Source organism: Caretta caretta, chromosome 2, assembly GCF_965140235.1.
Source record: "Caretta caretta isolate rCarCar2 chromosome 2, rCarCar1.hap1, whole genome shotgun sequence".
NCBI lineage: Eukaryota > Metazoa > Chordata > Testudines > Cheloniidae > Caretta > Caretta caretta.
The window spans coordinates 28,215,209-28,238,130 of NC_134207.1; positions in this window are offsets into that span (position 1 = coordinate 28,215,209).

The window sequence follows — 22,922 nt, forward strand, 5'->3', positions numbered from 1 at the left end:
CCAGACAAAAGACTATAAATATATATCCAGTATAAGTTTTAAACAAACTATTTAATACTGTACGCAGCGATGATGCTTGTGAAGCTTGGTTGAGGTGGCAGAATCAGAGGGTGGAAGAAGGTGGGATACTTCCCAGGAAATGCCTTACTGCTAAATGAGGGACTAGCACTCAGCTGAGCCCTCAAAGGTTAACACGTTGTTAATATAGCCACACACTCTACAAGGCAGCAGGAATGGAGGGAAAAGACACAGCATGGCAGAGAGAGACAGAGACATACATCGTGTGTGTGTGTGTGTGTGTGTGTGTGTGTGTGTGTGTGTGTGTGTGTGTGTGTGAGAGAGAGAAAGAGACGCGCATTACCCCTTTAAGTATGCTGACCCCACTCTAAGTACACTGCCTTTTTAAGTAGATCAGCAAGTTGAGACAGCAGCTGCTGCCAGCAAGCTCCTTCCATCCTGAGCCCTGCTGTGTCACCCCCTACTCTGTGGAGATGAGGTTCAGGAGCGGTGGGCAGGAGTGGGGCGAGGGGGACACCCTGACATTAGCACCCTTCTTCCCCCATCCCCTGCACAGCAAGCAGGAGGCTCCCAGGAGCAGCCCCAAGGCAGAGGGCAGGAGCAGCACATGGCAGTGGGGGGCGGGACAGCTGAACTGCCCGGCAATTGATAGCCCGCTGGGCGGCTGTCGCATAGGGAACTTAGGGGAGCTGATGGGGGGGCTGCCAGTCCACCCTGGTTCCAAGCTCCCACCAGCTAGCTCCAATGGGCTGCTCTCTCTGCACGCAGTGGACAAAGCAGGCGGCTGCCAAACAATGTTATAAGGGAGCATTGCACAACCTTAAATGAGCATATTCCCTAACTGATCAGCAACGAAACAACGTTAACCGGGACGACGTTAAGTGAGGAGTTACTGTATTTTCATATTACCAATTAAAAATTCACAGCAGTGACATCCGTACACCATAATTCATTACTTGAAATTTATGATTACAGCCTTTCCAAATTCACGGCTGTGCAAAATGCGTCAGGGACTGTGAAATCTGGTTTCCTACATGAAATCTGCCAGGGAGAGCAGGGTTGGGGGCACCTCAGCCGGGGCACATACCATGCACCAGGCTCCAGCTACTAGTCTTGGCGGGGCTGGGGAGGGATGGGAATTCCCCTTTCCCTGCAGGGGCAGCTTCTGGAGATAGGTCTGACCCAACATTGGGAGCAACCTGTCCAGGGGAAAAAGGAAGTCTCGTCCCTCCCCAGCCTGGCTGGGAATAGCAGCTGGAGCCTGGCGTACGGTAGGAGCCCCCGCTGGAGCTCCCGCAGCCAGCAGCGCCGGGACCAGGGAGCCATGGATGTAGTTTGGCGGGGAAGAGGGTGACGTTGCCCCCACAAACTGCAAGTCTCGAGTAGGCATGGAGCGGCAACGGCAGGGGGGAGCTGATCACCAACGCCGTGAAGTGAAGCCCCTGCCGACACCACTCTGCACCTGTCTGAGGCATGCATTTTCAGGGGGATAATGCTGATCCCCGCCCCCAAACTATGCCCAGTAGTTAAAAAGTGGGGGGCATGGTCTCCAGGTTCTGGCATTGGTGGCTCCCCACGTCTACAAAGGTTCCAGCACCTTTGCCCCCAGCCCTGCACCTCCCCATCTCAGAGCCTAGAGCTCCGAGGTCAAAGGGCTGGCCGTGTGCGTGTGGGTACCATATCGTCCTCCTGACCATGGGTCCCTCGGCAGTTGCCCACCTGTAAGGCCAGCCCTGCTCCCTCCCCCTGCCAAACTATGCTACTCTCACATCTACACTGCGTGCTGCTCTCCAGCTGTCCAGCTCTGAAGGAAGCACCTCTGTCAGCAGCAGTGCAGAATTAAGGGTGGCAATACTGTGAACCCCCCCCCCCCACAATAGTCTTGTGGCTCTACCACAACAGTCTTTTGGGTCAGGATCCCCATGGTTATCACACCGTGGAATTTCAGATGTAAATACCTGAACTGATGAAGTTAATGATTTTTAAAATCATATGACCGTGAAAATGACCAAAATGGACTGTGTATTTGATAGGGTCCTAATTATGATCCTAATTACTTTATTAACATATCTAAACATTTAACAAATATTCAGAATAAATTTTTTTAGCTCCAACAAGACATTGGCTGGTGTGATTTACGGTGCACTAATTGATTCTGAGTTTGTGAGATGGTGCTGTTTCCATGACCTTGTGTATAACACCACAATTAATATGGCATGATCCGTATCATTTTACGCCTTACATACTGTAATTAATAAAACATATGCACTGCAAAATATGTACTCTGCTGTAATAGTATTTGTTCTAGAATAATGCATATACACATATATTTTACAATCACAGCTTTTTACAATGTAAAAGTATAAAGTGGTTTATGCTCAGTACATCTGAAGAGAAAGGGGCAGAGAAAGGTAGCTTTGTGCTACTTTGCATGGCTGATTCTGCAGCCATGTGGGGGTGAGGTGTCAACATTTTCCCGGCATAATTTACAGTCCTCCCTGGGTTGCTCTAAATTCGGTTGTAGGGGCTAATGTGCCAACCACGAATCAGCCAGACTGCTGGGGGCGGGAGAGGGGAGCAGGCAGTGTAAAGCTAGTTATGCCCGCTTAATGCCTGTTGAAAATTCCACCCTGCAAATGGAATCCTCATCAGCCCTTAAGTCCTTTAGCTCTGTTGAGGAACTGACACTGTAAATGTAAGCATCCCAAAGAAGGCAATTAAATATACTGTGAACTGCTACTTGACAAATCAGATGTGTTGATTTTTTTATCGGGTTATTTAATTTCTTTATGAAGTTTGTGAAGTGAAAGCAGGAGACACATTTACTTTTAATTAGGCAGTTATTGTTCAGAAGAGGAGTCTGATTGCTTACAGATCACATGTTTAGCAGGCAATTATATAACTTCTTTGGAAGGAATGTACCTCCAATGCTGATGCTATTGCAAATGCTAGGAAAACCTGCTTCAGTTCAGGGAGCTATGAATGCAGAACAGAGAGAGATGTCTCTTGATGCATTACCTAGGGAGATGGTAGAATCTCCTTCCTTAGAAGTTTTTAAGGTCAGGCTTGACAAAGCCCTGGCTGGGATGATTTAATTGGGGATTGGTCCTGCTTTGAGCAGGGGGTTAGACTAGATGACCTCCTGAGGTCCCTTCCAACCCTGATATTCTATGATTCTATGAGTCTAAGGTGATCAGACAAAACAACAGCCAGAGAACCTTTTGCCTGCAAGGTTAAGAAATCTTTTCATAAATGTTCCAAGGTGCCAGATTAATCATCATTTGACAGCTGCCTGGTTGAAGAAAGGGGAAATCATTTCCAGGATTTGTAGAAAGCCATAAAAATACATTATGTTTTGGGAACTCATCTCTTGAATCTCTGAGGACCAGGGTAGGCTGGGTTGATTGGTTTACTCATCCCCTTTGTGGAGGATTTTAGCAGGGGCTGCTTTTCATATAGTTTAGTGGATTGCCTTAGCCACTGCTTGATCTGCCTGAACATTTCCTTCAGAAAGAATTAGTAACAACTTAAAACCAGTATTTTTGCCTATCATGACCAATGGACATAGCACAAACACATAGTTTCAGAAGGGTACATGTAAATTCACATGTAAATTCTTAAAAAGGAAAATAAGAGAATCAAACTCAAGGGAGAATAAAACCTATTTAGCTAAATAGCAATAGTTGGGATCTTAGCAAAGAGCATTAAACTGTGGAAATAAAACCAGGAGATAGATTTAAGAAACAGAAATAGTACAATTAACCTGGATGTGCTCTAGCTTCCATAATACTAAAACATACTAATCCGAATTGTAACATAAAATCCCAAACCAATTTCTAGCCTGTGAGGTGACAATTTAGAAAAAAAAACAACCACACTTTTGGATAAGAAAAGTTTGTGTGTGAAGAGAGACAACTGGAACAGAACTTCAGTTCAAATGGAGTTGGCCTCACAGTAATCAATTAAACGAGAACTGAAGTTAAATGTTTTCAGCTGATGAGGCAAAATTGGAGAAAAATCAATACATTGAGAATTTTTAATGTCTTTAGTGGAAGCACTAATGTGGACCAAGGATTCATTAAAGTATGATCATGTCCCCAAATTCCATGAGTCCACAGAGGAGAAAGATCTGTTATTGGGTGTTGGAAATACTCAGATTGGATTTGTGTTGTTGAATTAAAATAAACATAGAGGGCTAGATCCACAGCTGGCATAAATCAGTTTAACTCCATTAACTTCAATGAAGCTATGCCAGTGTATATCAGCTGAGGACCTGGCCCAGCATATTTAAACACTCTTCAGAAAGAAGTGGAAACTCTTGGATGTGACAGAGGACATAGACATTTGGAGTATATGAGCTAAACAAAAGAATAAGTGACATCAACCTTCAAACATCAGTCACTGTGATGTGGAAGGGCAGCTACCTCCAAAGATCAGAATATCATACAGGGACTGATTTAGATATCATATTGGTGTAAATCAGGAATAACTCAGCATATCACATAACCAGTCATTCTTGAGTGCATATGGAAGCTATGTATGTGCTAAATGACACCTGATAGAGCCCAGGGCAGAAAAGATTCAAGGATTAGAGGTGCAGCTGAAGACAATGATGAAATTCAGATGGCTATTTGAAGGTACAATGCAGGAGATGAGAGAGGAGGTGGTACAGTCAAATCAAGATTTGCAGACAGCTGCCGAACAAAAGGACCTGGAGGGTGGACTTCTAGAAGAGGTGGGTAATCCATGGAATAATGTGAGCATGAGGACAAGGCGGAGGAAGAGACCAGCTAGTGGTGGTGAAATTGAGTTGAGTAACAAATTTTGCAAACTGGGGAATGAAAAAGAGAAATAGGCAGAAGATGGGGTGATGAGGAAGAAAAGAAGGGAAGCCAGTCCTTGCAGAAAAGAAGAAGAGATGATGGAGATAGCCAGGAACCAAACCCTAAGGAAAAATGAGGATGATGTACAGGGGACTGTGAAAGACAACATAAAACAGATTCATACCAACACCAGGAAGAGACAGGTCTATGTGGCTGGGGACTCCATACTCAGACGAATTGGCAGACGAGACCAGATCTAGAGAACAGAAGAGTGTGCTGTCTACTAGGAGCAAGGATATGAGATGTGCACATGAGGCTGAAGAGGAAGTAAGGGAAAAACCCACTGGTTGTGCTGCATGTTGGAACAAATGACATGGCTAGATTCCCACTGGAATGGATCAGAGATGACTGCGCTCGGTTGGGTAATATGCTTAAAGAATTGGAAGCTCAGTTGATTTTCAGTGGAATACTTCCAATCCCTAGAGAAGTAGGTTGAAGGTGTATGAAAATAATGAAAATTAACAGGAAGGTTTTGGGATGCTTAACCATTGGGAGGCATTCACAGAAAGAAGACTGTTCTCAAGTGATGGACTGCACTTGGGTATCTGGGGTATTAATCTTCTGAGATCCATGGTGGCATGATTTATAAGAAGGCCTTTAAACTAGAAGATGAGAGGAGAAGGTTGGGAGAGACTCATGATGCTTACCATGCCTGGTCTCAATTCACAGGCGGAGGAAAATCAGCTAAATGAAGATTAGTAAGGGATAATTCACAGTCTAGAAAATTGTGTGAGGTCTATGGGAAACAATAGAAATTGCAAGGGGTCTGGGCAGTAAAACGGGGAACTGGAACTACAGTTGAAGGAAGTCAAACCTAATATTACAGGGATTACAGAAACATGGTGGAGTAACACTCATGACTGGAATGCAGGTATTGAGGGGTATGTGCTGTTTAGAAGAGATAGGAATAAAGCTAAAGGTGGTGGGGTAGCATTGTACATCAACAGAGGTAAACTATAAAGAAATACAAATGTGATAGTATGGGCAAAACAGAATCTGTTTGAATCAAAATCACTTTAGGTAAGGATTGTAAAATGGATCTGTTGGGATAGCGTTAAGGGTCTGCTTTTGACCTCCATAGTCAGACTCTGATCTGGATAGAGAGCTCTTTAATATTATATGTGAGAGAGAGAGAGAATATTTTGGGAATTATGTCAAAATGGGAGACTTTAACATCTGCATATAGATTGGAGAATATGTGCTACTAAATACTGGTAGGGCTCACTTATTTCTGGAGGTGATAGATAACAGTTTTCTTCATCAAATCATCAGTGAAGCAACAAGAGGTGATACAATTTTAGATTTGGTTTTGGTAAGTAATGAGGACACTATAGAAAAGCTGATTGTAGGGCACAACCTTGGATCAAGTGATCACAAATTGATTCAGTTTAAATTAAATGGAAGGATAATCAAAACCAGGTAATCAACTATGATTTTTTATTTCAAAAGGGCAGCCTTTGGGAAATGAAGGGAATTTCTTAAAGAAGTCAGCTGGACTGAAGAGCTCAATAATTTAAATGTGGAGAAAGCTTGGTGAATTATTGGGCTGGAGGGAAGTTACTGGTAGAGTTCCTCAAGGATTGGTCTTATTCAATATTTGCATTAATGTCCTTGGCACAAAAAGTGCACTAATGAAATTTGCTGATGATAGTAAGTTGGGAGGCATCATCAATATGGAGGAGGAATGAAATATTATATGGGAAGCTCTGGATGACCTTGAAGACTGGAGTGACAGAAATAGGATGAAATTTAATAGTACTCCATGCAAGGTCATGCACTTCGGGTCTAAAAAATAAGAATTTCTGCTACAAGCTGTGGGCTTATCAATTGGTAGCAACAGAGGAGGAGAGAGACATGGGTGTGTGGATCAAACCCAGGATGACTATGTGTGATGCAGCTGTGAGAAAGTCAAATGCAACCCTAGCATGCATTAGGTGAGGTATTTCCAGTAGAGATAGAATGCCATCAATGACAGGTTTCAGAGTAACAGCCATGTTAGTCTGTATTCGCAAAAAGAAAAGGAGTACTTGTCATCAATGCCATCAATGCCATTGTAAACGGAGGCACTGGTAAGACCTCATTTGGAATACTGTGAACAATTCTGGTCATCCATGTTCAAGAAAGACAAATTTAAACTGAAACAGAGGCAGAGGACAGCCACTAGGATGATCAGGGGAAGGGAGGGCCCATCTGATGAGAGGAGCATGAAAGAGCTTGGTTTGTTTAGTCTAGCAAAAAGAAGGCTGAGAGGACGTATGATTGCTCTCTGTAAATACATTAGGGGGCTGAACAGCTATTTAAGATAAAGGACAACATTGGCACAAGAAGAAATAGATATAAACTGCCCATGAACAAACTCAGGCTGGAAATTAGCAGAAGGTTTTTAACCCTGAGATGGGTGAGGTTCTGTAACAACCTCCCAAGAGCAGTGGTAGGAGCAAATAACTCAGTTAGTTTTGAGAAAGAGCTGGATAAATGTATTATTGCGATTGTTTGATGGGGTTGCTTGTGATAGTAAGAGGCAGGGCTCAACAGTCCTGGAGCTCCCTTCCAGTTTATGTATTATGTTCCTAAAGCTCATGTTTCTGGGTTTCAATCAGCCATCCACAATAGTCAGGAAGGGATTTCCCCCCAGTGTATTCTGGGAGTGTTTTTATTTATCTCCTTTCACTGAAGCATCAGGGCTGGCCACAGCTGGAGATGTGACATTGGATGGCGGGTTTGATCACATAGTATTTGAGAACTTGAGCTGTTGAGATAAATTCTTTTACCATTTTGAAGGCAATTTCTTGATTTGGCCCCATAGCCATGATGGGTTGGACTTTTACAGGTCATTCAGTGGTTTTGCTACCATAGAAAAGTATTGTAAGTATTGGCAAAAGTAATTTACCACCTCCAGTACATGTCTTAGTTCTAGTACATTAAGTGGTGCATTAAATTCTTGAATTGCTTTTACTTTCTCAGAACTAGGACTGATACATTCCATCTTTGTTTGTTGTCTGTCCCAAAACCTGAATTCGGAGTAGTTGGAAAATGCATTTTTCCTTATTTAGCTTCAGTCCAGACTGATTGATTAAACTTAGATATTCATTGAGGATTTTGTTGTGTTCTTCCATCAAAAATCCATATATCAGAATATCGTCAATGAAAACTACAAGTCTATTGGTGTTCATTAACGGTTCTGCCATTTTTCTTTGGAAAATTTCAGATGCACTGGTAATCCCAAAAGGTAATCTTTGAAAGCAAAATCTCCCAAAGGGTGTGATAAATGTAACCACTTTAGCACTTTCTTTGACTAAAGGAATTTGCCAGATGCCCCTAGTGGCATCCAGCTTGGAGAATACTGTAGCTCCTTTCACTTTCAGGAGGAAGTTATTCAGTGTTAGGGGATACATTTTTCTCTCACGACTGTTTCATTAAGTCTTTAAGATCATCACAGGTTCATATTTTACCATTTTTCTTTACAACGGGTACCACCGGAGCACACCGTGCTGTTGGCTCAGAGATTTTCTCAATTATGTCGATCCATTCCATTCTCTTCAAATCAGTTTCTACCTTATGAAGTAATGAGATAAGACTCCTGTGAGGTGTATGTATACTATATGGTTCAGCATTGTCTCTTAAGGTCAGAGATGACCCATATTTGCTGATAGTGGGGTGCCACAATTTAAAGTTTGGTCACCCCAGGAACAGCTTGAGTCATGCTCCCCCTACTCAGGCAGGTCCCCCCACAAACTCCTCCACTTACCTTCAGTCTCCCCTCCCAGAAAGCAGCATCCCCTCCCTGCAGCTCCCAGGTGTTAGTCCGCTCACAGCTTGTGTCAAGGTTCCTCCCCCACTCTCAACTCTAGGGTACAGATGTGGGGACCTGCATGAAAAACCTCCTAAGCTTATCTTTACCAGCTTAGGTCAAAACTTCCCCAAGGTACAAAATATTCCACCCGTTGTCCTTGGACTGGCCGCTACCACCACCAAACTAATACTGGTTACTGGGGAAGAGCTGTTTGGACGCGTCCTTCCCCCCAAAATACTTCCCAAAACCTTGCACCCCACTTCCTGGACAAGGTTTGGTAAAAAGCCTCACCAATTTGCCTAGGTGACTACAGACCCAGACCCTTGGATCTTAAGAACAATGAACAATCCTCCCATCTCTTGCACCCCCCCTTTCCTGGGAAATGTTGGATAAAAAGCCTCACCAATTTGCATAGGTGACCACAGACCCAAACCCTTGGATCTGAGAACAATGAACAAGCATTCAGTTTCTTACAAGAAGACTTTTAATAAAAATAGAAGTAAATAGAAATAAAGAAATCCCCCCTGTAAAATCAGGATGGTAGATATCTTACAGGGTAATTAGATTCAAAAACATAGAGAACCCCTCTAGGCAAAACCTTAAGTTACAAAAAAGATACACAGACAGAAATAGTTATTCTATTCAGCACAATTCTTTTCTCAGCCATTTAAAGAAATCATAATCTAACACATACCTAGCTAGATTACTTACTAAAAGTTCTAAGACTCCATTCCTGGTCTATCCCCGACACAGACACACTGTAGACAGAAACACAGACCCTTTGTTTCTCTCCCTCCTTCCAGCTTTTGAAAGTATCTTGTCTCCTCATTGGTCATTTTGGTCAGGTGCCAGCGAGGTTACCTTTAGCTTCTTAACCCTTTACAGGTGAGAGGAGCTTTCCCCTGGCCAGGAGGGATTTCAAAGGGGTTTACCCTTCCCTTTATATTTATGACAGCTTGTTGTCTCTAGCAGCTGCTATGCAGGGAGGGGGTCTGACCACACCATGTAATTGAGCAGGGCTGGCAAACCCTGGCAGAAATGGGGGGGGGGGGCACACGACTCCATGTGCCCCCCTGCAGTCACCTTGCTTAAGGTTATTTGTATTGGATCTCCTTTCAAAAGGTGAATATCACCAAATATTCCATCAGATTCTTCCACCTTTCTCAATAGGCTCACCATATCTGTCACACTGTGGCTGAGCAGACTGTTGGTCTGTGATCCTTTGATCACATATACTGGCCCACCTGATGATCACTTTAGATAAGCTATTACCAGCAGGACAGTGGGGTGGGAGGAGGTATTGTTTCATATTCTCTGTGTATATATAAAGTCTGCTGCAGTTTCCACGGTATGCATCTGATGAAGTGAGCTGTAGCTCACGAAAGCTCATGCTCAAATAAATTGGTTAGTCTCTAAGGTGCCACAAGTACTCCTTTTCTTTTTCTGAATGTATAGCTTGTGTCTTTGTAAGTTGTTTCTGTGGTAAACTGGCCCACGCACTTGAGAGTACCTCCAGGGCTAGTCAGAGCTGTATCAAGTGACTTCAGCTCTGAAGGGGTTGAAAGCGATTGTAAGTCCTATTAAAATGACTGTGACATCTGCTCCTGGGTCTATTTTAAAGTCAATAGTCTTGACATGAATATTAAATTTCACTCTCCAGGCAGGTTCTGTTTCATTTCATCACAAGTGATAGAGCTCAGAAACAATTGTCTGGAATTTATCTGGAATTTGTCCCTCTTAGCCTGGGAGTTCTCTTTCCTTGCCTCAGAAGTTTTATGATGAGTATTAACACTCAAATATCTATTTATAGCTTCTAAGCTAGTTTCAGTTTTTTCCAGTTGCTCCCACATTTTTTTCTTTTGTTTGACTAATTCAAATTGCTTTTTTTTTTATATAGCTGTGGCTAGGATTAAGTCTGTCTTCGACTGTAACTGCCTTGAAAGATTTGTATATGTTAACCCACTAACCAGCCTGTCTCTGATATTTTTATGTTTTGCATTCCCAAAATTACAGTTTTAAGCCAATTTATGCAGAGTGCTTATAAAACATTCAATATTTTCCCCTGGTTCTTGAATTCTCTCATGAACACATATTTTTTCTTAAACCACATTTCTGTGAGGTATAAAGTATGCGTTAAACATAGCCAGAACCCTTTCAGAGGCATCTTTGCGACTGTTTTCAGTAATGTCAAAAAGAAAAGGAGTACTTGTGACACTTTAGAGACTAACAAATTTATTTGAGCATAAGCTTTTGTGAGCTACAGAAGTGAGCTCTAAGGTGCCACAAATACTCCTTTTCTTTTTGCGAATACAGACTAATACGGCTGCTACTCTGAAACCTGTGAGTAATGTCAAAGGATTTTAAGATTATGCTGTGCCTGCTTCTAGCATAAATTAAAGAAGATACCTCCAGATTCTTTGTGGAGCTTGTTGGATATTCAAAATCTTGCAAAATACTGCTTCTAGTCCGTCCATTGTGAAGGTTTGTCAGAGCTGAAGTTCTCTGGGGCATTAAAGAGTGCCATGTTGTTGAGATCCTGCAACCTTTGTTGCTTGTTTCCTTCTATTTGCTACCTTTGTGGCCATTTTCAGCCTGTTTCGTTCTCCTCTGGCTCTAGTTTACTTCTGACACCATGTCATTGTTCAGTTCAGATATGGACTGACTACAGAGCTTGTTTCTGAGCAAGATACACACCAGATGCTTTCATCATAACATCCTTTAATGCACTGCCATGTATAGCTGCGGTTAGCTTAAATAAGGTATTTTACACACAGTCCTACCTCGTGGCTGACCAGTATAATGTAGTTTAGCTTTCCATTACAGAGAGGGTGGGCCATGGTTCTGTGCTATCAAGAATTGACATCTGCAGGTGCTTGCCTGGCTGGTTCTTGTTCACATGCTCAGGGTCTAACTGATCACCATATGTGGGGTCAGGAAGGAATTTTCCCCCATGTCAGATTGGCAGTGACATTGGAGGGCTTTCGCCATCCTCTGCATCATGTGGGTCATCATGTGGGTCAATTGCTAGGATTATCTGGGTATATTTCACTTAATCATTTCCCTGCCTTTGTGGGGGCCTCAAGCACTGGTGCCTCTCAGTTCCTCCTATTCTCTCACATAATAGTCTAATCTCCTCTGGACTGTAATACTTTGGTCTAATTTTGGTTGTTGCACTTACTGTGCTGGTGCTGGGTGGTGTTGGCATCCTGTGATATATAAGAGGTCAGATTAGATGATCTTAAACTCTTCTTACCCTTCTGACCTTAAACTCTAAGACTCTTTGGCTCTATGAAATCAATGGACCACATTCTTGATTTTCATTGGCATAGAACCACAGTAACTGCACGAAGTCAGTGGAGTTATTCTGGCTGTATGCTGGTATGAATAAGAAAAAAACAGGGCCCAATGGAGTTATATTTCTGTAAAGCTGTTAACTGAGATAAGAACCAAGCCCAATTTATTAACATGACAGCTTTGCTTTTTTAAAATAGAATGCAAGTTCTACAATTAGTGAGGCTGTATCAAGTTCCCCACATCGAAACAGTTGACAGGACCTATAATTAGTAGCATTTATTCACCAACTAAAAATAATTAATATCTCATTTTGCTCTGACTGCCTTTTTTCAGTGCTGCCCCACTACTGAAATCAGTTTAATAGCCTACTCAACTCTAGTGTTCCTCACAAATTAATTTTAATTTGAAAAATTTGCTCTGATTCATTGTGCTAAATTGCAAGCTGGAGAAAAGTGAGCTGGTTTTCTTGTGACCATGAAATCTCTTGTCTCTTTGTGCCTCGGAAGAAGCTCATAGTGGGCCAGTTCAGCCTGGAATAAGTGGGTAAAATTACCAGTTACATTTCTGGGACACATTCAATGAAGATATAGATGAATGTTAGTTACATATCATATATATATATAATGGTTATAAAAAGGTTTAAGTGGCAAACAAATGTATCTTGCACCAATCTGATTTTGAGTCAATGTGCAAATAATGTTGTTTATGAGTGGAGCTAGTCAACATTTTTCACATGAAAGGTTTTCCCATTGGAAAATGTAATTTAATCAAAATTGAAATTTAATGGGGGAAAATTTGCTGTTGGGAGAATCAAGAATTAAACATTTCATTTCAAAATAGTCTTTCTAAATGAAACATTTCTTGTTTCAAATTGTTGGTCTGAAAATATAAAAAAGTATTTTTTCTAAATATCTGTTCAAAACAAAAAAATCTTTTCAAAATAACATTGCAAAATGAAAGCTGTTTCATGTCAAATCATTTAATTTTGGTTTTAAATGTTGATATTTTGAATTCAGAGTTTCTAATTTGAAAATTTTCCAAATTTTTCATTTTAAAGAGGACTAGATCAAAGTTAAGTAACAAACTATTATTTCATGTCAGCGGGGTCCACAAGGACAGTTAGTCCACAGCAGCCTAGTGTGGGTAAATTCACCCTTCCAGCTTGCCATGAATTAAATGCCCATGTCGACAAGTCATTAGTAAACATTTTTGATAGTTCAACTTTTTGTTCCAATTTGGAACAGAAAATAATTTTTGAAATGTTGAAATTTCTTGCCAAAGGAAAATTCCATATTCCAAACAGTTTTACTCACATGCTGAGGGGGAGATAGAGGAGGCAAATTAGAAAAATCAAAGAGAAGGCATAGATCAAAGCTCTCTTGCACCAGGTCTGAGTGTTCCTTCTGAAATTGTTGTAAGTTACACTCATTTTGCCACACTATTTTGCCACTTAAAGCCCATTTTCTGACTAACACTGGTTGTGTAGTGTTCACCAACATTTACACTGCTTCTGAATCAGGCCCACTATATTTAATTCTGTGGGCATCTCAGATAATCCACGGTTCATCTTCCCCTTCACTTATGGATTCTCTAGTAACTGCTTCAACAACAACATCATTCCTCACTGGTTGCTGCACCCTTTAAATAAACTACCAAGAGAAACAGCTGAAGTAAATGACTGTAGTATAAAAAACCAGACTGCCCTTCATGTCCCAGTTCTCTAGCCCACCACCCCTTCCACACTCACTTCTGTGATACTCAGAAGAAGTGAACAAAAACAAAGACATCAAAGTTAATTTGCATCCTGTCTTCTCCATCTCTTATTTTAAGAGTGTAAGACCTAAGGGGCATGAGATTTCTTGATGATTTATCTTGTACTGTACTGAGTACTTTGTCTGTGCTAACAAGTCGTCATTATCATCATTCCTAACCATAAAAAGAAATTTCTTAATATTTCAAGTAATATCTGTATTTGTTAGTACAGTAATAGTTCTATATATAAAGTGTCTTTTGTTCAAGTCATTCACATATGAAAAGCGTAACAAGTACAAATAGACTATTAGAATATATCAGTGGGAATCTCCTCATGGGACACATGTAGACTCAGACTTGTAATATAGTTTGAGAGCAAAATTTAAACACATATACTGACTCAAATTATGAGACTTGGCAGGAAATGCTGAGAGGTCAATGGTCACATAAATTCCAACTAGTGTACAAGAACAGAAGCCTAGTCCTGCAAACTGACTAATGAAATCCATAGGACTAGCTCCATAGACTTCAATGGGGCTATGTGGATGCTCCCAATGTGCAGAATTGCACATAGATTGGAAGTAGCCTATTCTGGTATCTAGTTTAGGTAAGCCTTTCACTTAATTCCATTTGATTCCAGTTTCACTTGATTTCAGATTCTGTCCTATTTTTTCCTTTTATTTGTCCAATAGGGTGAGTCTACATTATTTTAATTGTAGGTCATTCATCAGATTTTCCAACATTATTTTCATGAATTAATGATACATGCAAATGTAGAGTCCCTTGATTAAGGGTCAGTTTTATGGGGCATTTTGAGTTCTGTAGAACATGTGAAAAACCAAGGTAAAGAATAATATCGGGGGTAGCCTGAAGAAGTGGGTTTGCATCTGAAGAAGTGGCTTTTTTACCCACAAAAGCTTATGCCCAAATAAATCTATTAGTTTTTAAGGTGCTATCGGACTCCTCATTGTTTTTTTCAAGGTAAAGAATATATTGTGTGGCCTAAAGGATGGCCGGTTCACCAGTGATACTGCTAATATCAAGGAAAAAATGGATTAAGGCTACATGCAGAACATGAAGGTTAAGCATTTGTGAACAACGAACGGAATGGTAAAAATCTAATTATTGTGTTGGAAAACATTCACACAAAACTAAATGGATAGCTGTCATAGCTGCTATATCTGAATGGTCTCCTTATCATTTCTATGGCTTTATTCATAGTTACTGACAGAAGCTAAACCCTGCATGCATCCCCATCCATTACTTGCATTTCTTTAGGTGACAACACAATGGCATATATGACAAAAGTAGACTGAGCTACTGTACAACATTATGACAAAGGACTGATTGATGTTCTTTTATTTCCTCATTTACCAGCCTTTCTGTCTCTCCAATATACATACTGCCATTGGTGCAAGTGACACCATATGCTTCAGGGTTTTTCAATCAATCTTAGCTTTCGTCTTCCTCATTAAATCAAGTGCCTATTCAGTTCACTACTGTGAAAATGATTGGAATGTCTATATTTGTTAAAATCTATGATACCCTGGCTGTGTAGGGAAATACAGTAGTAAAATGAAACTAACTGATAGCTATTGTAAGCTGTGTTAATTTAAACAAAATCAGGTGTGAAGGTTATTTGTTATTTGGCAGATCAAGTTTATATTTTCACAGCATATTTACCCCCACATAGTTCTCTAATTTGCAGCCAAGTTATGCACACAAATATGTTTTTGGTTAATTACAACATTTTCTAAGATAACTCCATTAACTTATTCCCACAAACAAAACAAGAAGTTCTCCTGGGGGGTGGTGCTTGGGCACTCCCTTCTGAGGGGACAGAGGCATCCATCTGAAACCTGACATGATGTCCTGGAATGTGTGCTGCCTACCTGGAGCCTGCATCTGAGACATTATGGAAAGGTTGCTGATGCTGATCCATTACTTTGACCCTACCCCAAGATGGTCATCCACGTGGGCACTTATGATACCACCAGATATAACCCTGAGCTGATCAGCAATGATTACAGAGCTCTGCAAGAGAGGGTGAAGGAGTTGGTGGCACCAGTTGTGTTCTTGTCCATCCTCCAGGTTAAGGGTAGGGACCTAGAGATGAATGAATCCTGCACATCCTGGAGATGAAAGAATGCTGTGCAGATGATGTCAATGGGGAGCTTTGGCTTCCTTGAATGTGGGATGCTGTTTTGAGAAGCAGCACCGCTGGGAAGAGAGGGGTTCCACTTGACCACAAAAAGAAAGAGCACCTTCATGTACCAACTAGCCAAGCAGTGAGGAGGGCTTTTAGCTACATTTGAAGGGGTCAGGTGAATGGAGTGAAATTAACACATACTTGGAATTCTATAAGCATATAGCTATTACAGTGCTTGGTGCTATACAGCTACCTATAAGACAAATAGTAAAGAAATGACCTGCCACATAAAAAAGACATTAGTTAATGTAAAGCAATCTGGCATCCTAAGGATAACAAATTATTCATTAATAGCCAAATACATCCTTCTCATCGCATAGAGATCTGAAGCACCAGTGAGCCACTGGCCAGAATATCTGCTGTGTGGGAAGATGACTAAGTATGAAGTATTAATCATTTTGCTGCCATAAAAAGCATTTAAAATCCATTTTCAGCAACTCCACAATATATGAGGCAATAAAAGAAGACTGCCTACAAAATAAATCTTTGGGCCTGTTGGTAACATTTAGCTTGGAATTATATACATCTGCTTATGTGACTTTTCATAATGCCTTGCTTAATCACTAACTTCATAGTGACCTGGTTCCTGCAGCAATCCCTGGCTGGCATGATTAGAAGCACACTGCCTTTTAGATCTGTGAGTTTAACATGCCTCAGTAGTGTAAATCCAAAAATAACAGAAATCATAGATAGAAATGACCTATTAGATTATCTAGTCCTCACCTAGCACTAGGTTAATGAAATCTACACAGGTGTGGAGTATCCACACAACTCCCTTCACACCACTTAAGCCCTGAGGTGGGCTATGCCTGGAGCTTGCTGACAGAACAGCCACTGGGTCCCGGGGACTCTGTCTTCCCGGGGTGCTGCAAAGGGGCCATTGCGCTGGATCTACATAGACTCAAGCAGAAGGCTGTGCTGAAGGTGATCACCAGGACAGGAGAACTGCAGTTACACAGAGCCAGTTTCCCTGCTCTTCAGGTTCACAGCCTGTACTGCCACCCTACTCCCATGTATGGAGGTGGATTTCTCTTCCCAAGCAAATCCCCATATGTTACCTGTATAAAGCCTGTTTTTTTTATGCAGGTTTCATGCAGGTGAAGTAAATTTTACCCAGCGTAGATAATTTATTTCTGGCAACTATACAAGCACATTTCATAATTCTATTGGGTCATCTCAAAATCTCCTTTCTTCCAAGGCGAATTAGCCCAACTTGTTTAAATACAATCCTTCATCCTGGGGGAAGTTTCAGTAGTGGAAATGTTTTGAAACAACCAATGACAATGGTTAGAGGAATGGAAAGACTTCAACCTCTCTGCATACAGAAGAGATTAGTGTTGCTTAGCTTACAGAGGGGATGTATAAGTGATAATATCATAGAGGTGTAGGCACCTTTTATTAGAGGGGCCTCAAAACTTAATTGGGAGCTGTCCAGTTGGTAAGATCTTGAGTGTTGCAATCCAGCCCTGGAGGCTACAACTCCCATGATGCCTTGGGTAAAGGAGAGAGACTTCCAGGGGACACAGGGAGAGCATGTGGAAGGCTCCATTTTGGAGAGTAGCTGAGATTGCTTTATGGAGCTCTGAACCAGGAGCTGCTGCTAGAAAGCCAGAAACTGCTGAGAGTTTGCTGGGGCTGTGGGGGGCTTTGATCAAGCAGGGAGCCTCAGAGGCTGTTGTGCTTCACTGGAGCCAGTGCAGAGACTGTTGATGTGTCCAGAGCTGACTGAGGTGGAGGCAGCGTGAGTAGCCACCACCTTTGTGTGGGAAAGTGCTTGCAAGAGAAGGGGGACAACAAAGACTTTAAGGTATTGTCTGAGTTAGAGAAGCGGTGGAGTGGCCTTCTCAGCAACCCTGGATTCTGGTTAGATGACATCTGATTAAAACACCTCCAAACTTCAGAGGGGTTGTGCAGCTTGGAATGATCCCAAATGAGAATTGTTCTGCCTCTTGTTGCCTTGGCTGGACTGTTTTACTGGACCAACAGAGTGCTGTCTCCAGCTTCAAGATTTTCACGCATGCCCACGCAAGCAAGTTTTTAAAACTTGGAAATCCAGAGGAGTATACACTCAGGGTAAATGGTGACACTGTAAAGGCAAGTTAGATAAGTTTCATTTACTACTGTAAACTGTATTTGTTAATTGATCTATTAAACTGCCCCCTGCTGATTTAAATGAGTGGTCATATTTAATCTCAGTGTGTTATACTATGTTTCCTTAAATTGTTAAGTAAAGGTGTGTTTAATCTAAGTATATTGTTTATAATTGGTAGTTTTGAGTTAGACCCTTTGCACAGATTAGTTTAAATTTATTCCTGGAGGCTTCCAAGGCGCGCCATTGAGTGTGTACTGGGCCCAGCCAGGTGTAGGCACTGCCAGTTTTAGTTTCCTTTACAAGTAAATGGATTGCAGCAAAGAGATACTCCAGATCTACTTTACTGTCAACAACATGAGGTGCCCAGACACACAGGTGAATGTTGCCTGCACCTGAGTAACCCATGGAGGCAAGGGGGGTTACAGAGGGTATATGACGGGTATAGAGAAGGTAAATCAGGAGCTCTTATTTAGCCTTTTTCATAGTACAAGAAAAAGGGATTGTCCTGAAACCAAAAGGAAACACATTAAATGATGCTAAGTGAAAATATTTTCAGAGTAACAGCCATGTTAGTCTGTATTCGCAAAAAGAAAAGGAGTACTTGTGGCACCTTAGAGACTAACCAATTTATTTGAGCATGAGCTTTCGTGAGCTACAGTTCACTTCATCGGATGCATACCGTGGAAACTGCAGAAGACATTATATACACACAGAGAAAATGAAACAATATGAGCTATTACCAGCAGGTGAGTGAGTTTGTGTGTGTATGGGGGTGGGGGGGTGAGAAAACCTGGATTTGTGCTGGAAATGGCCCACCTTGATTATCATGCACATTGTAGGGAGAGTGGTCACTTTAGATAAGCTATTACCAGCAGGAGAGTGAGTTTGTGTGTGGGGGGGCGGAGGGTGAGAAAACCTGGATTTGTGCTGGAAATGGCCCAACTTGATGATCACTTTAGATAAGCTATTACCAGCAGGACAGTGGGGTGGGAGGAGGTATTGTTTCATGGTCTCTGTGTGTATATAATGTCTTCTGCAGTTTCCACGGTATGCATCCGATGAAGTGAGCTGTAGCTCACGAAAGCTCATGCTCAAATAAATTGGTTAGTCTCTAAGGTGCCACAAGTACTCCTTTTCTTTTTGAAAATATTTTATAACACAGTGCATAGATTACTCATTGTTTGTGGAATTCATTTCCATAAAATATCACTGAGGCCAAGAGCTTAGTTTAGAATTCAGAATTAGCCATATAGATTAGATCTATATGGCTAATGGCACCTCCAAAGTTTCATTACCAGGGCTAGTTTTACAAGACAAAGGGTTATAAACCCTAAGGCTTTAAGACATAACCCAGCCTCTAAGTGCTTGGGGATGTAAAACAATTTCCCCTATAGGCAAATGTCACTGTGCCTCAGTGGGTCCTAGCTGAGAATACCAGATTCAGGACAAACTGCTGAAAAATAGGGCAAACTCACCCCATACTGATGGTTATCCTATCACTAGATTATACCAAGCCAGTAACAAAAGTAAACTTCTGTCTCACCACATTGGTTAACAAGAAGTCAAAATTGCAGTCTCCTTGGGTATTCCAGCCCTTATCTCACCATCCAGACACTGGACTCTATGATTAGTGGTTACTGAAACCCAGTTTCATTACATAGAATCATAGAATATAAGGGTTGGAAGGGACCCCAGAAGGTCATCTAGTCCAACCCCCTGCTCGAAGCAGGACCAATTCCCAGTTAAATCATCCCAGCCAGGGCTTTGTCAAGCCTGACCTTAAAAACCTCTAAGGAAGGAGATTCTACCACCTCCCTAGGTAACGCATTCCAGTGTTTCACCACCCTCTTAGTGAAAAAGTTTTTCCTAATATCCAATCTAAACCTCCCCCACTGCAGCTTGAGACCATTACTCCTCGTTCTGTCATCTGATACCATTGAGAACAGTCTAGAGCCATCCTCTTTGGAACCCCCTTTCAGGTAGTTGAAAGCAGCTATCAAATCCCCCCTCATTCTTCTCTTCTGCAGGCTAAACAATCCCAGCTCCCTCAGCCTCTCCTCATAACTCATGTGTTCCAGACCCCTAATCATTTTTGTTGCCCTTCGCTGGACTCTCTCCAATTTATCCACATCCTTCTTGAAGTGTGGGGCCCAAAACTGGACACAGTACTCCAGATGAGGCCTCACCAATGTCGAATAGAGGGGAATGATCACGTCCCTCGATCTGCTCACTATGCCCCTACTTATACATCCCAAAATGCCATTGGCCTTCTTGGCAACAAGGGCACACTGCTGACTCATATCCAGCTTCTCGTCCACTGTCACCCCTAGGTCCTTTTCCGCAGAACTGCTGCCTAGCCATTCGGTCCCTAGTCTGTAGCTGTGCATTGGGTTCTTCCGTCCAAAGTGCAGGACCCTGCACTTATCCTTATTGAACCTCATCAGATTTCTTTTGGCCCAATCCTCCAATTTGTCTAGGTCCTTCTGTATCCTATCCCTCCCCTCCAGCGTATCTACCACTCCTCCCAGTTTAGTATCATCCGCAAATTTGCTGAGAGTGCAATCCACACCATCCTCCAGATCATTTATGAAGATATTGAACAAAACCGGCCCCAGGACTGACCCTTGGGGCACTCCACTTGATACCGGCTGCCAACTAGACATGGAGCCATTGATAACTACCCGTTGAGCCCGACAATCTAGCCAGCTTTCTATCCACCTTATAGTGCATTCTTCCAGCCCATACTTCCTTAATTTGCTGACAAGAATACCGTGGGAGACAGTGTCAAAAGCTTTGCTAAAGTCAAGATACAATACATCCACTGCTTTCCCTTCATCCACAGAACCAGTAATCTCATCATAAAAGGCGATTAGATTAGTCAGGCATGACCTTCCCTTGGTGAATCCATGCTGGCTGTTCCTGATCACTTTCCTCTCATGCAAGTGCTTCAGGATTGATTCTTTGAGGACCTGCTCCATGATTTTTCCAGGGACTGAGGTGAGGCTGACTGGCCTGTAGTTCCCAGGATCCTCCTTCCTCCATTTTTTAAAGATTGGCACTACATTAGCCTTTTTCCAGTCATCCGGGACTTCCCCCGTTCGCCACGAGTTTTCAAAGATAATGGCCAATGGCTCTGCAATCACAGCCGCCAATTCCTTCAGCACTCTCGGATGCAACTCGTCCGGCCCCATGGACTTGTGCACGTCCAGCTTTTCTAAATAGTCCCTAACCACCTCTATCTCCACAGAGGGCTGGCCATCTCTTCCCCATTTTGCGATGCCCAGCGCAGCAGTCTGGGAGCTGACCTTGTTAGTGAAAACAGAGGCAAAAAAAGCATTGAGTACATTAGCTTTTTCCACATCCTCTGTCACTAGGTTGCCTCCCTCATTCAATAAGGGGCCCACACTTTCCTTGGCTTTCTTCTTGTTGCCAACATACCTGAAGAAACCCTTCTTGTTACTCTTGACATCTCTGGCTAGCTGCAGCTCTAGGTGCGATTTGGCCCTCCTGATAACATTCCTACATGCCCGAGCAATATTTTTATACTCTTCCCTGGTCATATGTCCAACCTTCCATATAAGGTCCTCCTAATCTGAAGAGAGAGGCCACATAGCCAGGTCTATATATAACTCAGATTTTACCCGATAATCACGCTGCTGCCAATCCTTTAGTAATGAAAATCTAAAGGGTTATTAATAAAAGAAAAACAGAAGAGAGTTAGAATGGTGAATAGATCATATTCATACAATAATTGCAAAGTTCATGTATCAGGTTTGTAGCAGTGATGTTATAGTGCTGCCTTATAAAGTCTCTCTGGTAATTTCCAAAAGATTGGAAGGTCCTCAGTCCATAGTTTAATATGCTTCTTTTTGTTGTTAATCCACAGTCCAGAGACTCAGGGCAGGAAACAGGCAAGATAGTCATCTCAGGAGTCTTTTATACCCTTTGCCTTGAAATTTACTGTTTCAGACAAAGCTTACAGCCTAGCTTGTGGAAAGTTATTGGCCCAAGACAGAGTCCAGGGTCACATGAGAATATCACATGTCCTTACATGGCTTGATGACTCAGGGGGGCAGCCATTGCCCATATCTGTGCTGAGGTAGCCACAGAAAGCTATTTGAGTGGAATGAGATTCTTTTGTGGCCCATTGTTAGAGTGAAGGGTCCTTAATGGGCCATCCAGCTTGCATAGTCCATTCACACTGGCTAGATAGATTAGGCTTGGCTGCTGATGGAATGTACAGTATCTGATTGTTCCAGCGAGCTGTGAAAGAAAGGAAGAAAGGAGAAGAGTAATGCTGCCTTCACTTCCAAGTATTCTGGATTAGTAATTGGTTTCCTGTTGTATCAGGCCTACAAAATTATGCCAGCATAGCTGGTTAGGCTACAGTCATGAAAAAAAAAATCCCCCCCACAGCCGAGGATAGCTATGCTGACAAAACCCTCAGTGTAGACAAAACTATGCCAACAGAAGAGTAATTCTGTCATCTTAGCGAATGTTGTTAGGAGAGGTGGTGTTACTGGGCCAAAAGAACAATTCCTTTTGGCATATGATGAATCTATAGTAGGGGTTTTTGCTGGCATAGCTATGCTGACATGGGCTGCATAATGTAGACATAGGCTTAGTTAAAATCAACAGGAGTAGTGTTCAGTTTGGAAGAGTGACTAGGAAAATCTAGAGTTCTATATAAAATATTTATGAATACCAAGAAAAAATATGTGCCCCTAGTGGGATTCTTCAGCTAGTTCAAAGAATGATCAGCTAGTGAGCAAGACTCTTTTGAAAACACAATCAGGGTGGAGGAAGAGACTATAATTTAAAATGGGGAGAAAATGAGACCAGCAAGATCCAGTAAAAGAGAGGAGATGAGAATAATGACTG